Source organism: Neofelis nebulosa, chromosome 18, assembly GCF_028018385.1.
Source record: "Neofelis nebulosa isolate mNeoNeb1 chromosome 18, mNeoNeb1.pri, whole genome shotgun sequence".
NCBI lineage: Eukaryota > Metazoa > Chordata > Mammalia > Carnivora > Felidae > Neofelis > Neofelis nebulosa.
The window spans coordinates 2,112,261-2,138,837 of record NC_080799.1 but is presented as its reverse complement, the minus strand read 5'-3'; the positions used below and the strand labels follow the sequence as shown (position 1 = coordinate 2,138,837).

Genomic DNA, 26,577 nt, shown 5'->3' with positions numbered 1-26,577 from the left:
AAGGAAAAGAAACAGAAGCCTCCAAATGGGAAAGGAAGAAGTAAAGTCATCTCTGCTCATAGATAATACGATTTTATAGGAGGAAAACCCTAACGATTCCACAAAAATTTTGTTTGAACTAATTAATGTTAACTCAGCAAAGTAGCAAGATACAAAGTAAGCGTGCAGAAATCATTTGCATTTTTTTTTCTTTTCAACGTTTTTTTTTGTTTTTTTTTTTTTGTTTTTTTTAATTTTTGGGACAGAGAGAGACAGAGCATGAACGGGGGAGGGGCAGAGAGAGGGAGACACAGAATCGGAAACAGGCTCCAGGCTCCGAGCCATCAGCCCAGAGCCTGACGCGGGGCTCGAACTCACGGACCGCGAGATCGTGACCTGGCTGAAGTCGGACGCTTAACCGACTGCGCCACCCAGGCGCCCCTCATTTGCATTTTTATACACTAATAGTGAATGATCTGAAAAGGAAATTATGAAAATAATTCCATTTACAGTAGCATCAAAAAAAAATTTACTTAGAATTAACCAAGGAAGTAAAAGACATGTGACTGCAAAACAGTGCTGAAAGAAATTAAAGAAGATATAAATAAATGGAAACACATCTCATGTCCATGTATTAGAAAATTTAATATTTTAAAATGTCAGTACTACCCAAAGCGAACTACAGTTTCAGTGCAATCCCTGTCAAAATCTTAATGATCTTTTTTCTATTAATAATAAAAAAAGAGGGGGTGCCTGGCTGGCTGGGTTAGTATAGCATACATCTCAATCTCAGGTCGTGAGTTCAAGCCCTATGTTGGGCACGGAGCTTACTTAAAATAAGAAATAATAAATAAATAAATAATAAAAGAGAAATTCTCCTTGTGAAACTCCTATGAAATCTCAAGGGACCCCAAATAGCTAAAACAATCTTGGAAAAGAAGAATAAAGTGGAGTACTCCCTTCCTGATTTCACAACTTACTATAAAACCATAGTAACCAAAATAGTGTGGTACTTGCATAAAGACAGACACATCGATCAATGGAATACAATAGAAAACCCAGAATTAAATCCTTGTGCTGCATTCAAATGATTTTTGACAAGGGTGCCAGGAACACTCATCAGGGACAGAATGGTCTTTTCAACCAGTGGTACTGGGAAAACTGGAAACCCACATGTAAAAGAGTAAAGTTGGACCATTATCTAACACTGTATACAAAAGTTAACTCAAAGTGTATCTTAGGCCTGAATGTAAGACCTAACACTATAAAACTTTGAAGAAAACATAGGGCAAAACTTCATGACATGGGATTTGGAAGTCATTTCTTGGATAGGACACCAAAGATAGAGGCAGCAAAAGAAAAACACAGACAAATTTGATTCTACGTGAAAAATTTTAAATTTTGCACATCAGAAGACACTAATCGGCCGAGTAAGAGAGCTGCCCAGAGAATGGGAGAAAATATTTGCAAGTTAAGTATGTGATGAGAGGTTAATATTCAGACTGTACTGAGAATTCTCAAAACTGAACAACAAAAAAGCTATCCAGTTCAAAAGTGGACATTAGACTTGAATAGACTTTTCTCCAGAGAAGATAGTCAATAAGCATAAGAAGATGCTCAACACCACTGATTATTACAGAAGGGTGAATCAAAACCACAATGGAATAATGTTTCCTGCCCACTAGGATCACCACAATAAAAATAACAGAAAAGAACAACTTCTGGCAAGGATGTGGAGAAATCAGGATCCTGTGCAATGCTGGTGTTGGGATATTAAATGGTGTGGCTGCTGTGGGAAACAGTATGATAATTCATCAAAATATTAAAAATAGGATTACTGGGGGTGCCTGGGTGGCTCACTTGGTTAAGCATCTGACTCAGGTCACGATCCCACAACTCATGAGTTGGAGCCCCGCGTCAGACTCTGTGCTGACAGCTCAGAGCCTGGAGCCTGCTTTGGATTCTGTGTCTCCTTCTGTCTCTCTCCCCCTCTCCCGCTTGCATTCTGTCTCTCTCAAAAAAAAGTGCATAAACAGTAGTAAAAACAAAACAAAACAAAAGTTAAAAATAATAGGGTTACTGGATGATCCAGCAAATCCACTTCTGGGTGTACAAAGAAGAATTAAGAGCAGGGTCTTTTTTTTTTTTTTTTTTTTTTTTTTTTTTGGGACAGAGAGAGACAGAGCATGAACGGGGGAGGGGCAGAGAGAGAGGGAGACACAGAATCGGAAACAGGCTCCAGGCTCCGAGCCATCAGCCCAGAGCCTGACGCGGGGCTCGAACTCACGGACCACGAGATCGTGACCTGGCTGAAGTCGGACGCTTAACCGACTGCGCCACCCAGGCGCCCCAAGAGCAGGGTCTTGAAGAGATACTGGCACACCTGTGTTTGTAGCAGCATCATTCACAATAGCTGCAACATGAAAACAGCCTGGGTGTCTGTCAAGGACAAGTGAGTACGCAAAATGCAGCATAAACATACAGTGGAATATTACTCAGCCTGGGAAAGGAAGGAAGCCCTGTCACATGCTATAGCATGGATGTACCTTGAAGATACTGTGCCAAGTGAAATTAGCGAATTGACAAGAAGAGAAACACCGTACGATTCTATTTATACGGGATACTTACAGTGTTCACAGTCACAGAGTCACAAAGGAAATGCTGGTTTCCAGGACTGGGAGCAGGAAGGATGGGGAGTTATTGTTTAATGGACCTAGGGTTTCTGCTTTATAAGATTAAAAGTTATTGAGAATAGTGGTGATGGTTGTATGACATGATGAATGTATTTAATACTCCTGAACCATATCCTTAAAAATGGTAAAGATGGTTAATTTTATGTACATTTTACTACAACAAAAATTGAAGGAGAAAACCCCAATTATATACAAAAGGCAGAAAAAGAGTGGTAGACAAACATAGGAATGATGAACGGAGGTAAATTGTAAAAAACAGTAACAAGTACAGTAGATATTAATCCATCTGTATCGATGATAACTCTGAATGTTAGTGCCCTAAGTGCCAGTTAAACCAATTAAAAGAGATTGTCAGAGTGAATCAAAAACACAACCCAACTATAGTCTACCCACCCCTAAAAAACTACTTTTTAAAAAAAATTTTTTTTAACATTTATTTATTTTTGAGAGAGAGATAGAGTGTGAGCAGGGGAAGGGCAGAGAGGGAGGGCAACACAGAATCCAAAGCACACTCCAGGCTCTGAGCTGTCAGTACAGAGCCTTATATGGGGCTCGAACCCACAAACCATGGGATCATGACCTGAGCTCAAGTCGGATGCTTAACCGACTGAGCTACCCAGGCACCTCAAAACCCACTTTAAATATACAGACACGTGGTGATTAAAAGTAAATAGATGAATGGGGCACCTAGGTGGCTCAGTTAGTTAAGCATCCGGCTCTTGATTTCAGCTCAGCTCATGATCTCAAGGTCATGGGATTCACGCCCAGCATGGAGCCTGCTTCAAGCTTCTCTCCCTCCCTCCACTGCTCATGCTCTCTTTAAAAAAAGTAAATAGATGGAGAAAAATTCACCATACCAACATTAGTCAAAAGAAAGCAGGAATAGCTGTATTAATTTTGACAGAGCAGACCTCAAAGTAAAGAAAGTTTCCAGGAAAGAAAAGCATTACATTTTGATAAAAGTGTCGGTTTTCCATAATTCTTACCATGATGCACCTAACAGCATAGCATCAAACCACGAGAGACAAAAAAACTGGCAGAACTTCAAGGAGAGATAGATGCTAAATCTGTTATCATAGTTGAAGACTTCAGCACGCCGTCTCAGAAATGGACCGATCCAGCCAGCAGAAAATCGGTAAGGACACCGTTGAACTTAACCCTGTCAATCAGCTAGCTACCACGGACATCTGTAGACTACCTCATCCAAAACAGCAGAATTCACAGACTTCTCAAGAATTCACTTTCTTCTCACATGGAATATTAACCAAGATAGACTGCATTCTGGACCATAAAACACACTTTTGCAAGTTTAAAAGAACAGAAATCGTATAATGTCTGCCGTCAGAGCCCAGAGCCCAGTGGAATTAAACTAGAAGTCAATAACAGAAAAATAGCTGGGAAATCTCAAAATATTTGGAGATTAAATAACATGCTTCTACATAACACATGAGTCAAAGAAGAAACTTCAAGGTAAATTTTTTAAAATTTTGAACGAAATGAAAACAAAATGTGTGAGATGCAGCAAAAGCAGTGCTTATAGGGAAATTTATAGCATCAGATGCATATATTAGAAAAGAAGAAAGATGTAAAATCAATACTCTAAATTTCAACCTTAAACTGGAAAAAGAAAAGCAAAATAAGGCCAAAGTGATCAGAAGAAAATAATTACAGCAAAAATCAATGAAATCAGGAAGTCAATAGACAAAATCACAAAACGAAAAGCTGGTTTTTTGAAAAGGTCAGTAAAATTGATAATGTTCTAACCAGGCCATGTAAGAAAAAAGAAGACACAAGTTACTAATATCAGAAATGGGGGCACCTGGGTGGCTCAGTCTGTCGGGCATCTGACTTTGGCTCAGATCATGGCCTCACAGTCTTTGAGTTTGAGCCCTGCATTAGGCTCTGTGCTGACATCTCAGAGCCTGGAGCCTGCTTTGGATTCTTTGTCTCCCTCTTTCTCTATTCCTCCCCCACTTGTGCTCTGTGTCTCTCTGTCTCTCAAAAATGAATAAATGTTTAAGAAAATAAATAAATGAAATAAATGAAAGAGGGGACATCACTACAGATCCCATGGAAATTGAATAGATAATAAAAGAATACCACAAACGACTCTTATTTCCAGAAATTTGATAACCTAGATAAAATGAACCAATTTCTTGAAAAATAAAATCTGCCAAAACTAGCACAAGAAGAGATAGATGATATGAATAGGCTTATATCTATTAAAGAAATTGAGTCAATAACCTTTCCAAACCAAAAGCACCAGGCCCAGATGGGTTGACTGGTGAATTCTGCCAAACCTTTAAGGAGGAAAGTTAGCAGTTCTCCACAATCTCTTTGAGAGGATAGAAGAAGAGGGAATACTTCATAATTCATTTCATTAGGCCAGCATTACTCTAATACCAAAACCAAAAACATTCCAAGAAAAGAAAACTAGAGAACAATATCTCTCATGAATATAAATGCAAACATCTTCAACAAAATAGCAAAGCAAATCCAGAAAAAGTATAAAAAGCTGACCAAGTGGGATTTATACCAAGTGTGCAAGGCCAGTTCACCATTCAAAAGTCAATTAATGTAATCTACCATGTCAACAGACTAAAAAAATAACAATTACATGATCCTGTAAATAGCTACAGAAAAGAGATCTGGCAAAATCAATACTCATTCATAATAATAGTAATAATAATAATAAACCCCTCATTAAACTAGGAATAGAAGGGAACTTTTTCAACTTGATAAGGACTATCTTTCAAAAGAACCTACAGCTAGTAGCACACTTCATGGTGACAAAGAAGCTTTCCCATAAAGATCAAGGATGAGGCATGGGGACCCCTTCACCACTCCTTACCAACATCATACTGTAAGTCCATGCTGTTGCAGTAGGCAAGGAAGGGAGGTAAAAAGTATACATACTAGGGAAGAAGACCTAAAACTCTGTTTGCAGATGACGTGATCACCTATGTAGAAAATCCAAAAGAATTAACAACAACAACAAAAAAAAATCCTGGAACTACTAAGCTATGATAGCATGGTTGCAAGATGCAAGGTTAACATGCACAAGTCAGTTGCTTTCACATGTGCCAATAATGGAACAAGTGGCTTACATTTAAAACAATTTAATTTATGTTAACACCCTTAGAGTGAAATACTAAGGTATAATTCTAATTACAAAATATGTACGAGATGAGATCTATATGAGGAAAACTGCAAAGTTTAGGTGAACAGAATTTAAGAGCTAAATCATATTCCGGGTCTGTGGATAGGAAGCCTTAATATTTTCAAGATGTTACTTTCTCCCAGTTTGATCTATAGGTTCAATTGGATCCCAGTCAAAATCCCAGCACATTATTTTATGGATATTGACAAACTGATTCTAATGTTTCTGTGGAGAGGCAAGAGACCCAGAACAGCCACCACACTATCGAAGGGGAAAGACACATTTGGAGGAGTGATGCTACCCAACTTTAAGACTCACTGTAAAGCCACGTTAATCAAGACAGTGTGGCCTTGACAGAAGAACAGAGAAACAGATGGGGTGCCCGGAGGGTCAGTTGGTTAAGTGTCTGACTTCAGATCAGGTTGTAATCTCACGGTTCCTGAGTTCAAGCCCCGCATCAGGCTGTCCGCACAGAGCCTGGTTTAGATCCTCTGTCCCCTTCTCCCTCTTCCCTTCCCCGACTCATGCACGTGCGCTCGCTCTCTCAAAAATAAACATTAAAAAATTTTTTTGAAAACATTTGCAGGATCTGTTAAAGGTATGGTATCCTTAATACAAAGAACTCTTGAAACTCAGTAATAAAAACAACAACCTGATTAAAAGGTGGGCTGAAGACCTTAACAGACACCACACCAGGAAAGATACACAGATGGCAAATAGACACATGGAAGGATGCTCAAGGGTGTATAACAACGGGAATTGTCAAACATGGCTGGTGGGAATGCGAGATGACACGGCCACTCTGGAGGCCACCGTGGTGCTTCTTACAAAGTTAAACATGCTCTGAGCATATGATTCAGTAGTCCTGCTCTGAGGCATTTACCCAAAGGAATCGAAACATATATTCGCACAAAAACAAAATAAAATAAATAAAAATAACGTGGATATTTATAGCAGCTTTATTTGTAACTGCCAAAACTTACAACTAAGTGTAACAACTAAGATGTCTTTCAGTAGGTGAATGAATTACTAAACTCTAGTCCATCCAGACAGTGCAGTATTCTTCAACTCGAACAAGAAAGGAGCTTTGGAGCCTTTGAGGAGAGAAGAAGGGAGGAAAAGTGCCTGGTGTCCAAGGCGAGCTGGGCACACCCTGTCCCCACAGTGGGCACAAAAAGAACGTTTTTTAATAAAAGAAATGAGCTGTGGAGCCATGAGCAGACATGAGGCACCTTAGATACATATTGCTAAGTGAAAGAAACCGTGTGGAAAGGCTCCGTACTGTAGGGTTGCGTCCATGTGACATTCTGGAAGAGGCGGAAATAGGAAACGATAAACATCGCAGCTGGCACGTGGTAAGGGCGATGAGTAGATAGGCACAAGGATTTCCTAAAACGGTAGAAATGTTCCGTGTGCAGTTATATTATAGAAAGATGTTATTAGACTTCTGTCCCAACACATACAAGGTGCACCACCGAAAGTGAGCCCGAAGGTAAACCATGGACTTTGGGTGATCATGTGTCGGTGTAGGTTCATCCTTGGTTTAAAAATAAAAGGTCCATTCTCGTGAATGATGTTGATCAGGGAGATTGTGGGTGTTTGGGGGCACCAGGTGTAAGGGCAAACCGTACCTTCTTCTCAATTTAAGTCTTTAAAAAAAATTGTATTTTAACGTATTAGCAGTGAATAATCAAAAATTGGCATAAACATAGCCTTTACAATAGCATCAAAAATCTGACTACTTGGGGTTAAATGTAATAAAAGATGTGCAAAATCTTGAAATTTACTGAAAACAAAAACATAGTTGAGACCTAAAGAAATACATGTGTGAATGCTAGGTAAATAGAAGACCTAAATAAACAGAAGGATATACCATGTACAGGAGTCAGAAGACTCAATACGTCAATACGTCTCTTCTCCCCTAATTGATCTAAAGGTTAAATAGAATCCCTGTCAGAATCCTAGCAGGCTTTTTGTAGAAATTGACAATTTGATTCTGAAACGTATATGGAAATGCAAAGAATCAAGAGTAGCCACAACAACTTTGTAAAAGAGTAACAAAGAATACACCACTACCTGATTTCAGGACTTACTATAAATCTGTAGTAATTAAGACAGCGTTTGGGGCGCCTGGGTGGCTCGGTCAGTTAAGCACCCGACTTCGGCTCAGGTCATGATCTCACGGTTTGAGTTCGAGCTTCACATCGGGCTCTGTGCTGACAGCTTGGAACCTGGAGCCTGCTTCGGATTCTGTGTCTCTTTCTCTCTCTGCTGCTCCCCTGCTCATATTCGTGCTCTCTCGCTCAAGAATAAATAAACAATTAAAAAAAAACAAGACAGCATAGGATTGGCATAATGACAGACAAATGGCTCCGTGAGATGTAAGAGAGAATCCAGAATTTAAATTTTATTTTTTTTTTTACTTTAACTTACTTAAATCAAGGTCCAAACATTAAAGTTTTGGAAGACACCTCTACGAGAATGAAAATTAAATATTTGCGATTATGGAAAAGGATTTGTATCTAGAATATATAAAGAACTCTTTTTTGTTTAATGTTTATTCATTTTTGAGGGGGTGGGGGGGGGGGCGTGAGTAGGGGAGGGGCAGAGAGAGGGAGACACAGAATCCGAAGCAGGCTCCAGGCTCCCAGCTATCAGCGCAGACCCGATGCCGGGGTTTGAACCCAAACCATAAGATAATGACCTGAGCCGAAGTCGGACGCTTAACTGACTGGGCCACCCAGGCACCCCAAGAACTCATAAAACTCAGTAGTAAGAGAACACGTTACTTACCCCAAACTTTTTAATGAGCAAAAGACGTGAAGGGGCGAAAATGGTGGATCAAGTGCATGAAAGATTCGGTCCATACGTCGTCTGTATCCGAATGGAAATGGAAACCGCAGCAAGGGGTCCCTGCACCCTCCTAGAGGCTACACTTGGAAGGGCTGACCCGACAGAGTGGTGACGTGGTGGGGGGCGGGGGGAGTCTGGTGGCAGTGTCGCCTGGAACTCCTGCCTTGGAAAAGCGTATGGCGCGTCATTAAAAGTCGGCCTCTGTGAGCTAGCCACTCTCCTCCTGGGTATTTGTCGAACAGAAATGCAAATATGTGTCCCGGCAAAGACTTGCACACGGGTGTTCGGAGAAGCTTTATTTGTCATAGCTGCCGACTGCTAACTTGTCCCTCGACAGATGACTGGTGACCAATTCAGGCATATCCATCTAGGGGACTACCCCTCCGCGGCGAAGGGAACAGAGTACTGACGCGGACAACCGCGTGGACAAACGTGAGCAGGATTGTGCCGCGTGAGGGAGCCACACAGTCCACGCTCTATGGTTTGTTTATGTAAAATTCCAGAAACGTAGAGTGAGAGTGACAGAAGCGGATCGGTGTTGGCCGGGGACAGGAAGAGAGCACAGGAGAAAGGGGACACGCGGAGACCTTGGGGGGGGTGGATGTACCTCCCTTGATTTGCCGCTATGGTCCCCCAGGGACGTGCCCGTCACAGGTGATCAGATTGTCCCCTTGAGTATGTGTCCTTTCGCACATGCCAATTAGGCCTCAAGCTCTTTCTTTCACAGAAAGATAATGCTCTTAATTCCTGCTGCCCTGTGAAAGTAACTCATTGAACAGAGGCTTTTTTGAATGTCACTGTCTTTGTTTACGTGTTCACTTCCACAAGGCCTGGGATCTACCTGCCTTGACGGTTGAGAGGGGAAGGAAAAGACCACCTTTCCTAAAAAGCTCCCAGGGAAAAGCAATCTTCTTAGTCTCCGCTGCCATTCCGGAAGTTTCTGCCCTTTACCGCAGGGCCAGGGTCTTCTGAGGCCTCCGAGTGCCCCACTCCACCACCGTCTCCTCCCTACACTGGATTGATCCTGATAACGTCCCCGAAGGCAGCTGCATTGTGCTCTGTGACTTAAATAGGATGTTTAAGTGTAATTGTTTGAAGACTGAGATTTATTTAGCACTTTCCGAGTTTCCGTCTGCTGTGTAAAACGTGCCAGCAGGATTAGCCTGTAGAGTGTTTACCGAGCTAGCTGCTTGGTTCTCCTCCTGGACTGATGTCATGACGACTGCCATAGGACTGTGTCCTTGGAGTGGACAGTGCAGCACAGAAGTCCTATTGGCACCGTTAGAAAAACTTAATTATCTGGGCTTTTTTTTTTTTTTTTTGGCCTTTTATGGAAACGAGAGGAAGACCATGTCTCCCAAACGTAGAAAGCAGAAAAATTTTATTAGAGGAGATGACAGGATAAGGGAGGGATAGAGAAATAGGTCATCCAGCAGTGTGCCTACCTCGTGCAGTGTAGTTTACCCCCAGCCTACCATGGACTTGGTTGTCCCTTTGCAACTTCAGACACACGGGATGTCGGTGTTCGCTCGTCTGGAAGGCTGAATGAAATGCAGGGTACGTGCTGAGGGTTCTGAGCTCTGTACCTCAGGCTCTTTCCTTTGATTTTAATCACTTGATTCCCTAATCGTATTCCTCGTGCATTTGCCGTGGCTGGAAATACCGGAGCCAAGTGCTTACAAGGTCCACGTTCATACGGTCTTTTTTCTTTTATTATTTTTTTTTCACGTTTGTTTATTTTTGAGAGAGACAGAGGCAGAATGCATGTAGGTTAGGGTCAGAGAGAGAGGGAGACACGGAATCCGAAGCAGGCTCCGGGCTCTGAGCTGTCAGCACAGAGCCCGACACGGGGCTCGAACTCATGAGCTGTGAGATCATGACCTGAGCCGAAGTCGGACGCTTAACCGACTGAGCCACCTGGGCGCCCCAGCGTTCACACAGTCTTCAAACACTGCCAAAATGCTGCCTGATAGCTTGGGGTGGAAGCACTCAACAGCCAGGGAACAAATTATGGCTGCCATAACTCTGACTTGTAATAATCCTGCTGGAAAAACGGAGTTGTGGACACACGAGCCCATTAGCTGTCAGTACTTGGTGAGGTCTCGCAGTGACACGTGATGCCAGTTCCAGGGGACCTGCTGGGCCCTGTGCCTGTTGAGCCACAGTGTGTGTAAATGTGCAGTTTGTGTAACTTGATGACACCAATCAGGGCATTTGGGGGGGCGGGGGGACTGCTAATAATTTTACCAGGGCACTAAGCTTGAAATGGGGCTCTCTGGAGCAAACTGGGGCAAATGGCTTTCCTGTGTAGAATATGGCAGTGAACTTGAGTAAAGTCCTCCGTTTTACACTTAGGTGTGGCTGTCTGTGCAGTGTACTAATGTCCGCCACATAGTTCATTTCCCTAAAAATGCTAAGCCGATCTGTGGTTGATGTTGAATCTCATCTCCTCTCTGCATGTTATCATGATCTGTTTTTGTCATGACTTCTTCTTATAAAGTTTTTGGCTTTTCTACAAGGATGAAAAAGTGCCTAATGCTCACGCCCCCAGTGATCAGGACAAAACTCGGACTTAAAAAGTAACAAATACCACTTTTCACCCATCACACGGGGCGGGGGGGGGGGGGGGGGCGGGCGGGGAGAAGAAGAAAAGGAAATTGCATTGCTGCTAATATCCAGTGTGGTGAGGCCATGGGAAAATAGATACCTTCCGCCTTTGTTCGTTGGGGTATATATTGGTAGAACCCTTCGGCGAGGCCATTTGCCAGAGCTCTTAGAAATGTACACGTGTATACTCTGGCCCGGCAGTTGTGTCTGTAGGAACACCGCTAACAGACACAGTGTTCCAGGAGCCGCATGTGTGCGGACGGTTCCCGTGGCAGCGGTGGTGGTAGCAGAAATTGTAAGTATGTAAACATCCACGGCTAGCCCTCTGTAACACGTCATACTCGAGAATCCGGGGTGGTTGTGAGGAGGGACGAAGCTCCGCGTAACTCTGAGACCTGGTAGAATCCGGCTTGAAAAATGATACGCAGCGTTTGATTCCGTTCGTGTAAAGGCAAACCAGTCCTGAAACTTTAAGTTTCTACCCCGACATCTGTGCCCTGAATAGAGACAAAGGTCTGGAAGAATATGGGCCTGAGCGACAGACGTGGATAACTGTTGTGGGACGAATGTGACCCTCCTTCAGCTGCATTGTAATGTTTTTGTACCCTGACAATGTATTCATTGGCTAGCTAGTTTTATAAATGAAGGAAATTTTTTTTTTATTTTTTTATAATTGCATTGTAACAGTTGTGGAAGAGGAAAGGAATGATCACTATTCACATTTGGTGTGATTCTTATCTTTTTTTCCCCTGTATCTTCTATCCATGATTTTTAAGGGCAGATCTCAGGAGACTCTCAGTTATTTCCATTTTGAGCTGTCCTCAGGAGCCTACCTCCCCACTGGTCTTAAATATTCATGTGTGTGTGTGTTTGTGTGTGTGTGTGTGTGTGTGTGTGTGTGTGTGTGTGTGTGTGTTATATCTGTGTGTTACTACACACGTATTAGCATATTTGATTATAAGTTCCCTATAATATATCCTATATTGTGGATATATTATGTATATTAGGGTATACGTATATACCCATTGTTCCCAACTGGGGATATCCTGTAACGTATGGCATCGGTACCATATTACTTCCCCAAATCTGAAAATTTCTGAGTTCCAAAATACATCTGTCTGGTCCTGAGGATTCCAAAGTAAGGGTTGCCATACACAACATGGAGGGGTAAAATGCAAAATTTGAAGCAAGCCAGTCAAAAGTTAATTTTGGCTCCTCGGAAACTGCCAAGTATAGCCTCTCATGTCTGTGAGGGGCTTCTGTAAAGGATATTTGTGTCATCATGGGGAACGACAGCAAAACGCTGGAAATATCCCAAACGGCTATTGGCAGGGTCACACAAAAAAGTTTTATACCTGTGTTCAGTGGAATGCTATTATTAGAGCTGTTTTTTTAATGCAGGCCCTTACACCACATACGAAACTTAGCTCCGGATGGGCTTCAGACCTACCCTAACCCTAAGACTCAGGACTGTACAACCCTTAGAAGAAAGCCGGGGGAAAAGCTTCATGACCCCGGACTTGGCGATGATTTTGTGACTAGGACCCTGAAAGCATACAGGAAGAGAACTACATCCTTGTCATCAGAGGACCCACGGCCAAGAGAATGAAAAGGCAGCCTGTGGAATGGGAGAAAATGTTTGCAAGTCCTATATCCGATGAGGAGTTATATCCCGAACGTGGTTTTTAAACACTCCTACAGGGGCGCCTGGGTGGCTCAGTCGGTTGAGCGTCCGAGTTCAGCCCAGGTCACGATCTCGCGGTCCGTGGGTTCGAGCCCACGTCGGGCTCTGGGCCGACGGCTCGGAGCCTGGAGCCTGCTTCCGATTGTGTGTCTCCCTCTCTCTCTGCCCCTCCCCCGTTCATGCTCTGTCTCTCTCTGTCTCAAAAATAAATAAACGTAAAAAAAAAAATTTTTTTTTTTTCTAAATAAACACTCCTACAACTCAGCAACAAGAAAATCACCCTGTTGAAAAAAGGACAAAGGATCCAAATAAATCTGGCTCCCAAGATGATACACGAAAGCGGTCAACACTGTGGGAAAAGGTGCTCGGCATCGGTAATGCTCACAGACCTAGAGATCAGAACCACGTGGAGATACCCCGTCGCCCCTCGCAGGATGGCCACTGTCACAAAGCCAGCCGACAACACGTGTGGGCGAGGACGCGAAGAAATGGAGACCTGGTGCCCTGTTGGAGGTCGTAAAAGAGCGCAGCTGCTACTGGAAAAGAGGCTCGTCAGAAAACGTAAACAACTAGCACGGGATCCAGCGATCTCCACTTAAGTAGAAGAGAGCCGAGCCCTGGGGCACAGACAGGTGCTCGCACACCCATGTTCACGGCTGCGTGGTCCCCAGTAGCCAAGAGGTGGAGACCGCCCAGTGCCCACAGACGGATGGATGAATAAACGTGCTGTCTGCACACAGCGGAGTGGGACTCCGCCTTCAAAAGGAAGGAGTCGCCGTCCCCACGCTACAGCACGGATGAACCCCGAAGACATTACGTCAGGTCAGGTAAGCCGGGCACAGAGACCAGTGTGGTATAGCTACACTTGCGTGCGGTGTCTCAGGTGGCTTCATCAAGCCAGAAAGTGGGATCGTGCTCCCTGGGGGGCCGGGCAGCGGCCGTGCAAGAGTTCAACTTGCACATTTTCAAGATGAAAAAATTCTGGAGGTCGTTTCATGACTATGTGACTACACTTAACCCTGCTGAACTGTACCCTTAAAAATCTTTACGATGGTAAATTTTGCACAATTCTAAAAAAAAAGTAGGTGTGTGTGGTAGTCAGAGCGAACAATACTTTGCAGGGGAGACACACAGGATACGGGCCTGCCTGCTGGTTGTCGCTGATTTTCCCCACCTTTAATTGACTCTTTGGGTCCCAACGTTCCCAAGTGAGTTCTCAGATTTAGAGGGTCCCCGCTACCCCCTGCCCATTCATTCGACAGAACCTCCTCTTGTTGACCAAATTGTGACTCTCCCCTTACCTTCAACAAAAGTGATTATAAACGTCAAGGGTGAAAATCTGGGGGAAAGTTAGTTGGGGTCCCGGGGGTTGTGCGCCCTTTCCCTTCAGGAAGGGTCCTCATTTTCCTCAGGATACAGATGGTTATTTTGTATACAGAATGCAGTAGGCCCACCTCAACACTTTGTGCACCCAGCCTCAGCAGAGGCATTTTTTTTTTTTTTTTTAACATTTTTTATTTTATTTTTGGGACAGAGAGAGACAGAGCATGAACGGGGGAGGGGCAGAGAGAGAGGGAGACACAGAATCGGAAACAGGCTCCAGGCTCCGAGCCATCAGCCCAGAGCCCGACGCGGGGCTCAAACCCACGGACCGCGAGATCGTGACCTGGCTGAAGTCGGACGCCTAACTGACTGCGCCACCCAGGCGCCCCGGCATTTTTTTTTTTTTAATTGATTTATTCTTGAGAGATAGAGACAGAGCATGAGCAGGGGAGGGGCAGAGAGAGAGGGAGGCGCAGAATCTGAAGGAGGCTTCAGGCTCTGAGCCGTCAGCACAGAGCCTGACGCGGGGCTCGAACCCACGAACCGCGAGATCACGACCTGAGCCAAAGCCGGATGCTCAACCGACTGAGCCACCCAGGCGCCCCAACAGAAGCATTTTAAATAACGAATGCTTCCTTAAGTCTCCAAGGCCTTCTTGCGCTAAGAGGATTGAGAAGAGCAGGTCCAGCTGAAATTAATCTCTGCATTCCCTTCAGGATCCCCTGGCACATGCTGGGGGGACCGGAGGCCCTCCAGACGCTGCGTAGCACCCAGCTGGGGCGAAAACTGCTGGCGGGGGGGGGGGGGGGGGGGGGGTGCCAGTATTCAGCTCCCTTCTGCTTGCAGAGAAGCCTGGAAATGCAAACCTGTTCTGGTGCAGCCCCGGCTCGGAGGAGGACCGTGGCCTTGATTAAACTAGCCGCTTCGTGCTGGGTTAGAAATGGTTTTGGTTTCTTTCCCTCTGCTAAGAATATTAGAATTGAAGTCTTATGAATGTTTTTAAGTTAAGATTTTAGCAAAATATTTGAATGAGAGGAAACACTGTAGCATTAAGTCAAGTGAAAGTATGATTGTGGATCCTTAAGCTGTGGTAGAGGAAATAATTAATTTATATGTTAGAAACAAAGTAACCCTTGCTACCCAGACGAGACCTAGAGAAGCCTGGATTCTGAGGACAAGCTGAGCTCCACCTTGGTTCGGAGGTTTCAAATAATTGAACAGATACGCTTCACACAGAATCTCGACCGAAAGCTGGTCAGCTGATCCCCAGGAACAGAAGACGCACATCTCCGTGAATACTAAACCGGAGGAGATCCTGGCGCAGCAGCCTCCGGAGACTTCTAGAAAAGGCACAGAGCCCTGGACTCCTCCCAGGGCATCTTTGTAGGACCGTTGAGTATGCGTACGCAGACGCGATGTGTTCTATGGGGAGTCCCTGAGGCAGCCCTTCTGCAGAGGGGGCACCGTCCCCCTTCATATCTGTGAAGGAATTTCTCCACACGCTCCGAGTAGGCATCTGCTGGGCCGGCTTTTTCAAGTCTTGTCAACCACCGTCCTCGGGTAGCATCTGTGCCGTCTTCTTCACAAGTGCGAAGCGTCTCACATTATGAGCTTTTTAAACTCCTGTTTTCAGATCATTTCCAACTTGTAGAAAAGTCTCGGGAGGCGTTGCGAGAACTGCAGTCAGCCTGACCAGGGCTCCTTTGCCGAACAGGTCCCTCCCTTCACCTCTCCCCCTCCCTGCCCTGCCTTCTTTCTCACTCTTTGTCATACGTTTGTTTTCTGAATGCTTTTTTTCTTTTTTTTAATCCTTTCCATCTCTCTACCTCAACCTTGGAAGACACACGCGTCCTGATATAGCTCCAGCAGGTGCCGCAACGTTTTTAGTGAATTATAAAGCTAATGTTTGCCCCCTTCTTTCATAAGGACATGTGGTAAAGAGGGCTTTTTCCCCCCCTAATACCTAAAAGAGGATAGACTTTTAGCCTCACATGAGAAAGGATTTTGGTGGTAAATAATGAGAAGGACGTGCAAACCACACAGCTCGCCTGGCAGTGCGTGTCCACGCCCGTCCTGCACGAGGATGGCTTGTGGTTGGCTCCCCCACCCCGCCCCCGCCGCCCCGGCGCTCCTCAGTGAGGTGGGTGCTGTTGGAGACGATGCACTTTGCAAATGAACCCCCAGATGAGAAGCTACACCGAACCAAAACACTGGCTTCTGCCTTGCTTTTCTAGGGGCTTCTAAGAGGCCAGAACTCTCTATCAGCACAGGGAGCCCGCAGTGTCCCCGAGCTCCTGCCACCTGCTGTCCCTGTGTGCCCGGCTCAGACGAGGGCCGGGCGTGGCCCTGTGAGGGGAACTTGCCGAAGCCTGTAGGGTTATTAACTTGGGATCCTTTTAATTGGTACCCGGGGTCTGTTGAACTTCCTGCTGCTGTTTTGTTAAATGATGGTGGTTTAATAAAGATGAAAACAGCCCCATAACCAGCTATAATTGGAGCTTTACCCGCCGTGAAAATTCTGAGCGTCTGAAACAGCTCCTGAAATAGACCTGAACTACTTAGGAGTTATTAAATGGAGATGATTAATTCTCAGTGTGAGCAACACAGGAGCATTCTTGAGTAAATAACTTGGTTTTATGGAAACTTTTTTCTCTCGGGGCAGCTTTTTCTAAGCGGTACTTTTCGGTGACTTGTAGTGAATTCGCCAAGTTGCGCGGTGGCCACCACGAACCAGTTTTAGGGCCCTCCCGTCGTCCCAGTAAGGCCCCCCGTGCCCGTGCGTGCCCAACCCCAGCCCTCGGCCCCAGGCAGCCCCTCTTCCTCCTCCTGCTTCTGTAGGTTTTCCGGTTATTTCCTAGAAATGGAATCATGCTGTACATGGCCTTGGTGTCTGGCTTCTTTCATTCCACAGGAAGCGTCTGAGGTTCACTCGCATTGGAGTCTGGGCCAGCACTGTCTTCACTTTCATCACTGCCTAGTGTTCTGTGGATGAACCACGTCTTGTCTCCTCACCCATCGTGTGATGAGCATTTGGGCAATTTTCGCCCGTTGGGCTCTTAAGCGTGGTGCTGCTGTGGACGTTGTTTTGCAGCTTTTTAAAAGAAAACCGGTGTGAAAGGTGCCTACAAGAGAACTGAAGTTTGCTCTTTGGATGTGATTTTTTTTTTCATTTTTTTTAATGTTTATTTATTTTTGAGAGAGGCGGAGTGTGGGGAGGGGAGGGGCAGAGAGAGGGGGAGACACAGAATCCGAAGCAGGCTCCGGGCTCCGAGCTGTCAGCACGGAGCCCGACCAGGGGCTCAAACTCACGAACCGTGAGATCATGACCTGAGCCGAAGTCGAAAGCTCGACTGCCTGAGCCACCCAGGCGCCCCTGGATGTGATTTTTTTTTTTTTTTAATTTTTTTTTTTCAACGTTTTTTATTTTTATTTTTGGGACAGAGAGAGACAGAGCATGAACGGGGGAGGGGCAGAGAGAGAGGGAGACACAGAAGCGGAAACAGGCTCCAGGCTCTGAGCCATCAGCCCAGAGCCTGACGCGGGGCTCGAACTCACGGACCGCGAGATCGTGACCTGGCTGAAGTCGGACGCTTAACCGACTGCGCCACCCAGGTGCCCCTGTGATTTTTTACAATAAGCAGTATTTAATTTTTTTCCCCCTTCTTATCTGACCGTAGGTAAGAATTCAGGATCTCTTGAAGAGGGTGAATTTGATGATCCTTTGAGTGAGAGCAAGGTGTGAGTTAGCCTTTCCAAGGAAACCCAGTGGAACGCGGGATCAGCAGCAGAGAACCAGACAGACAAGTTTCCCCTTAAGGCCTCCCCGCCCCCCACCCCTGCCGGCAGCCAATGCTCACCTCAGCCTCCACTCAGGCTGATCACCAGGAACAGCTTTCTGGTTTGGAGCAGGGGGTCCTTTTTTTTTTTTTTTTTTTTAATACATCTTTTTTTCTTTAATAAATCTGTATTTTGTCTTCTCAGTGAATGTTCCTAAAAGGAACTTCGTGTACTAGTTCCAGTGCAGAATGTGATAAAATATGTGTGAAGCAAGATTTGGTGAAATATCCCTACAATTCCCTCTTTTATTTACTGGGTTTAAAAACATGTTTTTGGAACTGTCAAGCAAAATTCTCCGTTTGAGGTGGAAAACATGTTGCCTGGAGAAGCACTTTATTGACACCTTTCAAATGTCCCCTTTGTCCAGGAGGCGCTCAGGCTGTGGGTGGCTTACGTTTCCCCTGGCCCTGTTCCTGAGCAAACCCCCGTTGTTGTTCTAAGGAGGTCCCCCAAAAGTAGCCTGCATTGGGGTTTATGCGCATCCGTGGGCGTTCCGTGAAGAGAACGCTCTGGTAGGTGGCACTTGGCTGGTGAGGTCCCAGTTCTCGCCCTGATTCTTGAAGGCACAGCTAGTTCACAGCCTATATTCCACCGCAGAGGAAAAAAAAGGGAATCGATCAGAACCTTTAGTTACCGACTGAGGTCTGATCTCTGTATTGCTTAGCAGATCAGTTTCACAAAAGTAATTACATAAACTTTCATCTTTTGCCTTGACCTGAATGTTTTACAGATCGTTTTGACAGGCTCTTTTTGTTTTGATTTATCTCCCTTAGTGACAAACCAGAAACAGAAGAAAGATCATTTCGCTCAGCCTGGTGTGTTTTACAAGGTCATCTTTTCTTTTAAGGTGGAGCTCCCTCTCCTCTCTCTCTCTCTCTCTCTCTCTCCCTCCCTCCCTCCCTCCCTCCCTCCCTCCCTCTCAAGGTTTACTAACGTGATTTTTTTTTTAAGTTAAATTTAAGAGCAGTTAGTGAGGGTTCCAGAATTTTAAGTACTGTGGCACAATCCAACAGTAAATAAGACACCAGTGGTTGCCATTTCCAGAATATTCTTTACGGTGCTTATCTGGAAAATGTAAATCTTCGTACGGCACTCTCCAGGTATTTCAGACTTCGGAATACTTTCTGTTTGTTTTGAGCTAGCTTTATTTATTTATTTATTTATTTTTAACTTTTTTTTTTTTTTTTTTTTTTTTTTTTTTTTTTTTTTTTTTTTTTTTTTTGAGAGAGAGAGAGAGACAGAGCACGAGTCGGGGAGGGGCAGAGACAGAGGGAGACACAGAACCGGAAACAGGCTCCAGGCTCCGAGCTTGTCAGCACAGGGCCCAACACGGGGCTCAAACCCATGAACCATGAGATCACGACCTGAGTCGAAGTCGGATGCTTAACCGACTGAGCCACCCAGGCGCCCCGAGCCAGCTTTAGATCATAGGGCCATGCAGAGTCGAAAATCAAGTTCACGCACGGGTGTCAGAACTCCATCCCGGAGGACAGAACTGCACTGTGGCCAGGGTGAGGGAGTTCGGGGAGCTTTTCCAGCCGAAGCATTGACTCAGATGGCTGGCACGGCCGAGGGAAGAAACCCTTGGTGGGCTCCCTGTGCCGGAGCCCGGCCCGGTCCCTGCCAGATGCGGTGCGTGCCGACGTGCCTGCCGCAGCCAAGGAATTCCATCTGGGTCTCCCCCAGCTCGGCTCTCGCGCTGTGGGGCGTCCGTTCCTCCGGGGAATTACCTTTGGCATTTCTGCCACGCTGTGTTGTGTTGGGCTTTTGGTGGTGGAGGTGGGGCCTCATGAAATCCTGCAAATGTTGTCAGCAGAGACTTTTCCAGCGATTCTGGAAGGAGAGAGGCTTTCGGAGGCGGTGGTCCGTCTCCTCAGAGCTGTCTGGTCTCTCGTGGGACAGGGTCAGAGTTCGTGTGGAGCGTGGGTGCCGAGTCAGTGCTCCAGCGGCCCCAGAGCCCCCGGACCCCAGGCCTACAGGGCCTGGCGGCCCGGGCCTAACGCACAAGGGCCCTTTATGAGGAGCCAGATCCCTGGCTCGCCGGCCCGAGCGTCTGGGGCGTCCCTGCCTTTGGCCTCCTGCCCTGCTTCCCTCTCCTCCGGGCCAGCCCCGGCTCTGGTTGGCTCCATGAGCAGAGCCGGCCTTTCGCTCGGAGAGCCAAGCTGGAGCACGGCCGATGAGTCAGGCTTTGGCAGGAGGAAGGCTGCTTTTGAGCACTCCTCTTTCCCTTTTGTTGAGCCCGAGGCGGGCTTTGTTGAGCCGAGGGGGTGGGGAGGCTGGCAAACATCCCGCCGAAGGGCACCCTGACCCCTTGGCCCCGGCTCCCCTCCGCCGTCCAGGGGGAGGCGGTTGGCCTCAGAGTGCTGCCCGGTCCAGATGGTCTGTCCCCTCGTCGTCTGGCTGCTCTGAGCCCTGTCTCCTTGACAGGTCATATGACGAATGAGACTACTGTCCTTGTTCCGATTTTTTAATTTCATTTTTCGCAAGCACGTTGGGACTTAACTCTTAAATACAAAGCTTGGCTCGCGGTCTCTGGTCAGGGCCCTGCGTGTGGCTTAAGAGCTCGGCCTTCTGAGCTGAGCGGCAGTTTCGACCGCTTGGGCAAGTGAACCTTTGTTGTGAACCAAGTGAGCTTTGGTTTCTTCCAGCAGGAGAATGGGGACAACTGCGTTTGCATTAAGTGAGATAATGCGCGGCAAGTGAGTGGCGCAGCGCCTGGCACCACAGGGCCGGTTCGGCCGTCATCTGGCCCAGGGAGCAGCCTCTGTGAGCCGGCTGCACACCCCACTTGTGATCCTCCATCCGGTGCCGGTGGGGCACCTGGCCGGGAGCCTGCTCAGCCCGTCTAACTCCTCCTGGAAATGAAATCTGTCAGCCTCCTCAGCCCCAGAGCCAGAGCTTTTGGCGTCTTGGGTCGGTACTGGGGGCACGTTCACAGATTTCTCCGCCTGCCAGGCTCCGTGCGAGGGGACTGACGGGAGAGGCGGCCCTTGGGGTGCGGGACAGGGCTCGGGCCGTGGTCAGCTCCGCCGCGGCTGGACTGCTGGGCAGCCGGACGGGCCGCCTTGGTCCGGGCTCTGGCGTTTGTCGGTATGACTGGTGGGAAAACGCGGCTGGGAGCAGGGTTGGAAGCAGCGCTGTCCCGAGATCGGAAGGCGCGTGCGAAGGCGTGAATGCGAAACAGGTACCGGCTGTGTGTCCGCCTTGTATCACAACAACGCTGATCGTCTCTTTGTTTTCCAGTAGCCCGTGCTGGCAACTGTTCCTGAGATTGGTTTTTTGTTTGTTTTTTATCACATTCAAGTGTGTGCGTGTGTGTGTACACACATACATGACAGGACAATCACTAGGTGCCAAACTGCAAATCAAGTGAAGATACACTGAGTGTCGGGGTGAGGGGCTGGTTTTGGAAGCAAGTCCGCTGTGGAGCGGGTGTTGTTTCTGTCCGTAGAGATCACCTGGGTTAGCCGGTACTGGTTCCGGAAGAGGGTGCCGGCCGCTCCAGTGGCTGCAGGGGAGCTCTTGCCACGCGGCCTGGGTCACGCCAGCTTACAAGCGCTGCCTGCGTTTTCCCTCTGTAGTCCCTCAGATCCTGTCCCAGATTCTGTCCGACATCCTTAGGACCGTGTGTGGCCAGAGGCCTGGCTTCAGGGAGACCATAGGTCCCTGTTGAGGGCCTGCTCTGTGTGCGTCTGACCCGGCCTGGAGACAGCTCCGGGTCAGGTTCTGGTTCCGAGTGGAGGGGACGTCCCGTCAGCTCAGGTGCACACAGGCTTTCTCCGAAGGACCCCGACCTGAGGTCCGGGTGGCAGAGGGAGCCGATCGGTGAGGTGCGTGTCGTGTCATGGCTCCGTTTAAAGGTTCTTGTTTTGGGCCCAAAACAACAAGCTGTCCCCAGATGAGTCACGGACCGTGGGGGACTGACCGGGCCACCCTTGTCCCGACCGTGAGGCCAGACTGTGCTGGGGCGAGGAAGAGTCCGGTCAGAGGGGTGCCGTCCCCCTTCCCCAAAAACCTCTGTGTGCAGGATCCCCCCCCCTCCGGGGAGTGGACCGCTGATCCAGGTCAGGCCCTCCGTGCTACGAAGCAAGCCTCTGGTGGCTTCAGAGAGCCTTGCGGGCCCCACTAGCACAGGCTGTCCCTGGAGGCAAGACTGGAAGTGGAGGGAGCTAAACTTAGCTCCCTGGATGAGCTGCTGGTGCGGTGTGAGGAGGGGCGAGGGGTGTGGGGGAGGCTTAAAGGGACAGCCACGGGCTTGTGTGACGTGCAAGGATGGGCCTGCGCCAGCTCCGTCACCAGCTCCAGTGTGGCATCCGGCATCAGGGGAACTTAGCTGGTCTAGCACGTGGCGCTGTGTGTGCCTGGGGGTCCTGCATGCGGTGGGGTGGGGGGAAGGTGGCCATGGGTGCATTGGGGTGGGGGGGCGGGGGGGCGTGCCCAAAGGTACCGAGCACCTTGGGGGCTGTGGTGCATTGGGGGGGCGGGGCCCCAGGGGTCCTGCGTGCAGAGGGGGGGCTGTGGGTGCATTGGGGGGGCGGGGCCCCAGGGGTCCTGCGTGCAGAGGGGGGGCTGTGGGTGCATTGCCGGGGGCGGGGCCCCAGGGATCCTGCGTGCAGAGGGGGGGGGCTGTGGGTGCATTGCCGGGGGCGGGGCCCCAGGGGTCCTGTGTGCAGAGGGGGGGCTGTGGGTGCATTGCCGGGGGCGGGGCCCCAGGGATCCTGTGTGCAGAGGGGGGGCTGTGGGTGCATTGCCGGGGGCGGGGCCCCAGGGGTCCTGCGTGCAGGGGGGGGGCTGTGGGTGCATTGCCGGGGGCGGGGCCCCAGGGGTCCTGTGTGCAGAGGGGGGGCTGTGGGTGCATTGCCGGGGGGCAGGGCCCCAGGGATCCTGTGTGCAGAGGGGGGGCTGTGGGTGCATTGCAGGGGGGCGGGGCCCCAGGGATCCTGTGTGCAGAGGGGGGGCTGTGGGTGCATTGCCGGGGGCGGGGCCCCAGGGGTCCTGCGTGCAGAGGGGGGGCTGTGGGTGCATTGGGGGGGCGGGGCCCCAGGGGTCCTGTGTGCAGAGGGGGGGCTGTGGGTGCATTGCCGGGGGCGGGGCCCCAGGGATCCTGTGTGCAGAGGGAGGGCTGTGGGTGCATTGCCGGGGGGCGGGGCCCCAGGGGTCCTGTGTGCAGAGGGGGGGCTGTGGGTGCATTGCTGGGTGGCGGGGCCCCAGGGATCCTGTGTGCAGAGGGGGGGCTGTGGGTGCATTGCCGGGGGCGGGGCCCCAGGGGTCCTGCGTGCAGAGGGGGGGCTGTGGGTGCATTGGGGGGGCGGGGCCCCAGGGGTCCTGTGTGCAGAGGGGGGGCTGTGGGTGCATTGCCGGGGGCGGGGCCCCAGGGATCCTGTGTGCAGAGGGAGGGCTGTGGGTGCATTGCCGGGGGGCGGGGCCCCAGGGGTCCTGTGTGCAGAGGGGGGGCTGTGGGTGCATTGCCGGGGGGCGGGGCCCCAGGGATCCTGTGTGCAGAGGGGGGGCTGTGGGTGCATTGCCGGGGGCGGGGCCCCAGGGGTCCTGCGTGCAGAGGGGGGGCTGTGGGTGCATTGCCGGGGGCGGGGCCCCAGGGGTCCTGCGTGCCGGGTTGGGCGGGGGGCTGTGCCCAGCAGTGAGGAGAACGTGGTCTGGGCGGTTGGAAGGGCACCGTGGGCTCTGGCATGCTCACCCCCTGGGTCCAGAGAGCAGCAGCATTGACGGCCCAGAGGGGAAGGGGGCTGAGCGCCACCTGGGTGTTCCCGGGCTGACGCGGGCACAGAAGGAACATGTGACACGGGCCCACAGGTGCATCGCTACGTAGAAGCGAGCCTGCGTAACTGGTTTGGCAAAAGCGATCTCTCTCCCACTTGGAAGTCCTCGATAATTCACCATTTTCTACCTATCTAGTCCTCTCTCAACATCTCCTACCTGTTGCCCGGACAGGGGTGGAAGGGAAGGACGGCGCACGGTCGTCCAGCACTAACAGACGCCTCTCTGTTCGACTCCAGTTCCCCAGCCTTCAGGTGCTAGGTGTTCCTCTGCTTTGTTGAGTGTTTGTGTCGTTTTTTTGTGTTTGTAGCCCCGGGACCAGGCTGCCAGCGGCAGGGAGCAGCCTCGATCCCGGGCTCTGAAAGCCAGGCCGGCAGGGCCGGTGCCGTGTGCGGGGTGTGCACTTCCCGAACTAGAGGCCGCTGGCCGTGAGCGTGGTCCGTACCGCCTTCGCTGTGTCTCTGTCCCAGTCCTGTACTTGCGCAGGAAACATGGACACACGGTCAACAGTAGTAGGGGACGCATCTGCACACACCCCCACCGTGCAGATCAAGAGCCATCAGCGGCGGGGCGCGTCCGACTTCGGCTCGGGTCATGATCTCACGGTTCCTGGGTCGGAGCCCCGCGTCGGGCTCTGTGCTGGCAGCTCAGGGCCTGGAGCTGCTTCGGATTCTGTGTCTCCCTCTCTCTCTGCTCCTCCTGTGCTCACACTCCGTCTTTCTCAGTCTCTCAAAAATGAATAAATGTGGAAAAGGAATTTTTAAAAAAGCGGGGTCATCAGTGGTAATGTGTCACCCACTGTCGGCTCTCCTGCTCCTGGATGCACCCCCCGCCCAGCCGTAGCCGCCCTTCTGATGTCGGCTAACGTTCTTTTTATTTGTAGTTTTACCTGAGCCGTTCTTTGCCTCAGTTTTATCCGTAAAATGGGGACGACCGTAATACGGGCCTCAAGCATCATTTTGAGGGTTAACTGAGTTAATATGTGTAAAGCACTTAGATCCGCACGGGGCACCTAGTAAACTTTGTATGCGTGTTAGCTACTGTAACTGGTGTTGTGTTTAATTTTTCCAGTTTTTAAACATCATGTAAGTCAAGAATAGTGTAAATATTGTACTGCCGCTTGTTTTTTTCATTCACCGATTTATTTTGTGATTCATCGTATTGATGCACATGGTAATGGTTCCCTCTTGTTCATTCTCCTGTGCGGTTCCAGAATATGCTGCCATTTATTTATCCGGTGAAGTCAGGGTTGACTGGGTTTTTCCAGCCTCGGCTTTGATGATCCTGCCGCCAGGAGCATTCTGGCTCACGTTCAGTGTCCTCTCGGGCAGTGCTTCCCCAAGTGTGGTCTGGGGATCCCTGAGGTCCTGTCGAGGGCTCCTCAAGACCGACACTGTTTTCAGAATAAGACTGAGACGCCCTTTGCCTTTTGCACTGTTATTTACTCGAGAGCGGACACTGGAGTTTTCCAGAGGCCACATGGTGTGTGATGATATCATCGTTCTGGTGGCTGCCTAGATACATGCCTGTTATAACTGTATTTCTAAATTACTTCAGTTCTCTAATACGGTAAATATTGATAGTTTGGGAGGTGTTGTGTCCCGGGGAGAGGCTTCCCTGGTTTTATTTGAGTAAGGCAGTGAAAGCACAGGGGCTTTCTGTAATGAACCTGAAGAAACAGACTCTGACTCATCCCCTTTGTTGTGAGTTAGCTAATGACTAATGCCATAGCAGGAGATTTTTCAGACACTCACTGGGTTTTTAGTCCTGTATTATGTGACTCGAGCAGCTCCGTTATAAGGAGGAGGAAGAATTCCTTATTATCTGCCATTCTGATGCGGGGGCAAGTTTTTCTAGACCAGTCCTCGACAGCAAACTCAAGCCAGCAATCCGCTGAGTTATCAGAGGAAATAATGTCTAGGCTAGCACTAGAAGGGTCTGCTTTGAAAAAATCCGTATCTGGGGCACCTGGGAGGCTCAGTCGGTTAAGCATCCAACTTCAGCTCAGGTCACGATCTCACAGTTAGTGAGTTCAAGCCCATCGGGCTCTCCACTGTCAGTGCAGAGCCCGCTTCAGATCCTCTGCCCCTCCCCTGCTCTCTCCCTCTCTCAAAAATAGACATTAAAAAAAAAAAAAGAAAAAAATCCATATCTTCATTCACCAACAAGCATTTGGTACCTAAGGGTCAAGACGCTATTGGAGCTGAGGACACACAGTGAAGGTGGCCTTTTCTTCCGCGGTGAACAGTTGTGTTGCAGGTACCTGGTACAATGGAGGAAGTTAAAACAACCACACAAATGCGCTGTCTCACAGCAGGGGCAGGTCAGGAGTCCTGGTGTCTGGACCTCACTGGGTCATCTGCTCTCAAGGTCTCATCAGGCTGAGATCAAGGTGTCGGTGGGCCTGTGGTCTCACCTAATGTCCCTTGCCAGCTGCCTGTCATTGGCAGAGTTCATTTCCTTGCAGTTGTGTGACAGAGATCTCTGTTGTTTTGTGGGTTTCTGGCCAGCTTCCAGGGGCTGCCCTAGGTTCCTTACCATGGGGCCCCTCCTCTTACAACATGACGCTTCTTTGAAAAGGCTCACCAGGGGCGCCTGGGTGGCGCAGTCGGTTAAGCGTCCGACTTCAGCCAGGTCACGATCTCGCGGTCCGTGAGTTCGAACCC

General features: G+C 48.9%; 1 protein-coding gene and 1 long non-coding RNA gene across 3 annotated transcripts in view; one reads left to right on the top strand and one right to left on the bottom strand.

The window, feature by feature from the left end:
• Window positions 1-26,577, top strand: part of GNA12 (G protein subunit alpha 12) — a 113,420-nt gene that overhangs the window by 71,066 nt on the left and 15,777 nt on the right. The window lies entirely within an intron of this gene.
• On the bottom strand, window positions 18,453-20,338 carry LOC131501453 (uncharacterized). Its single transcript, XR_009256796.1, has 2 exons — window positions 19,867-20,338; window positions 18,453-18,705 (listed from the first exon to the last, which is right to left on the bottom strand). It is a non-coding gene; the product is annotated as an uncharacterized LOC131501453 (long non-coding RNA).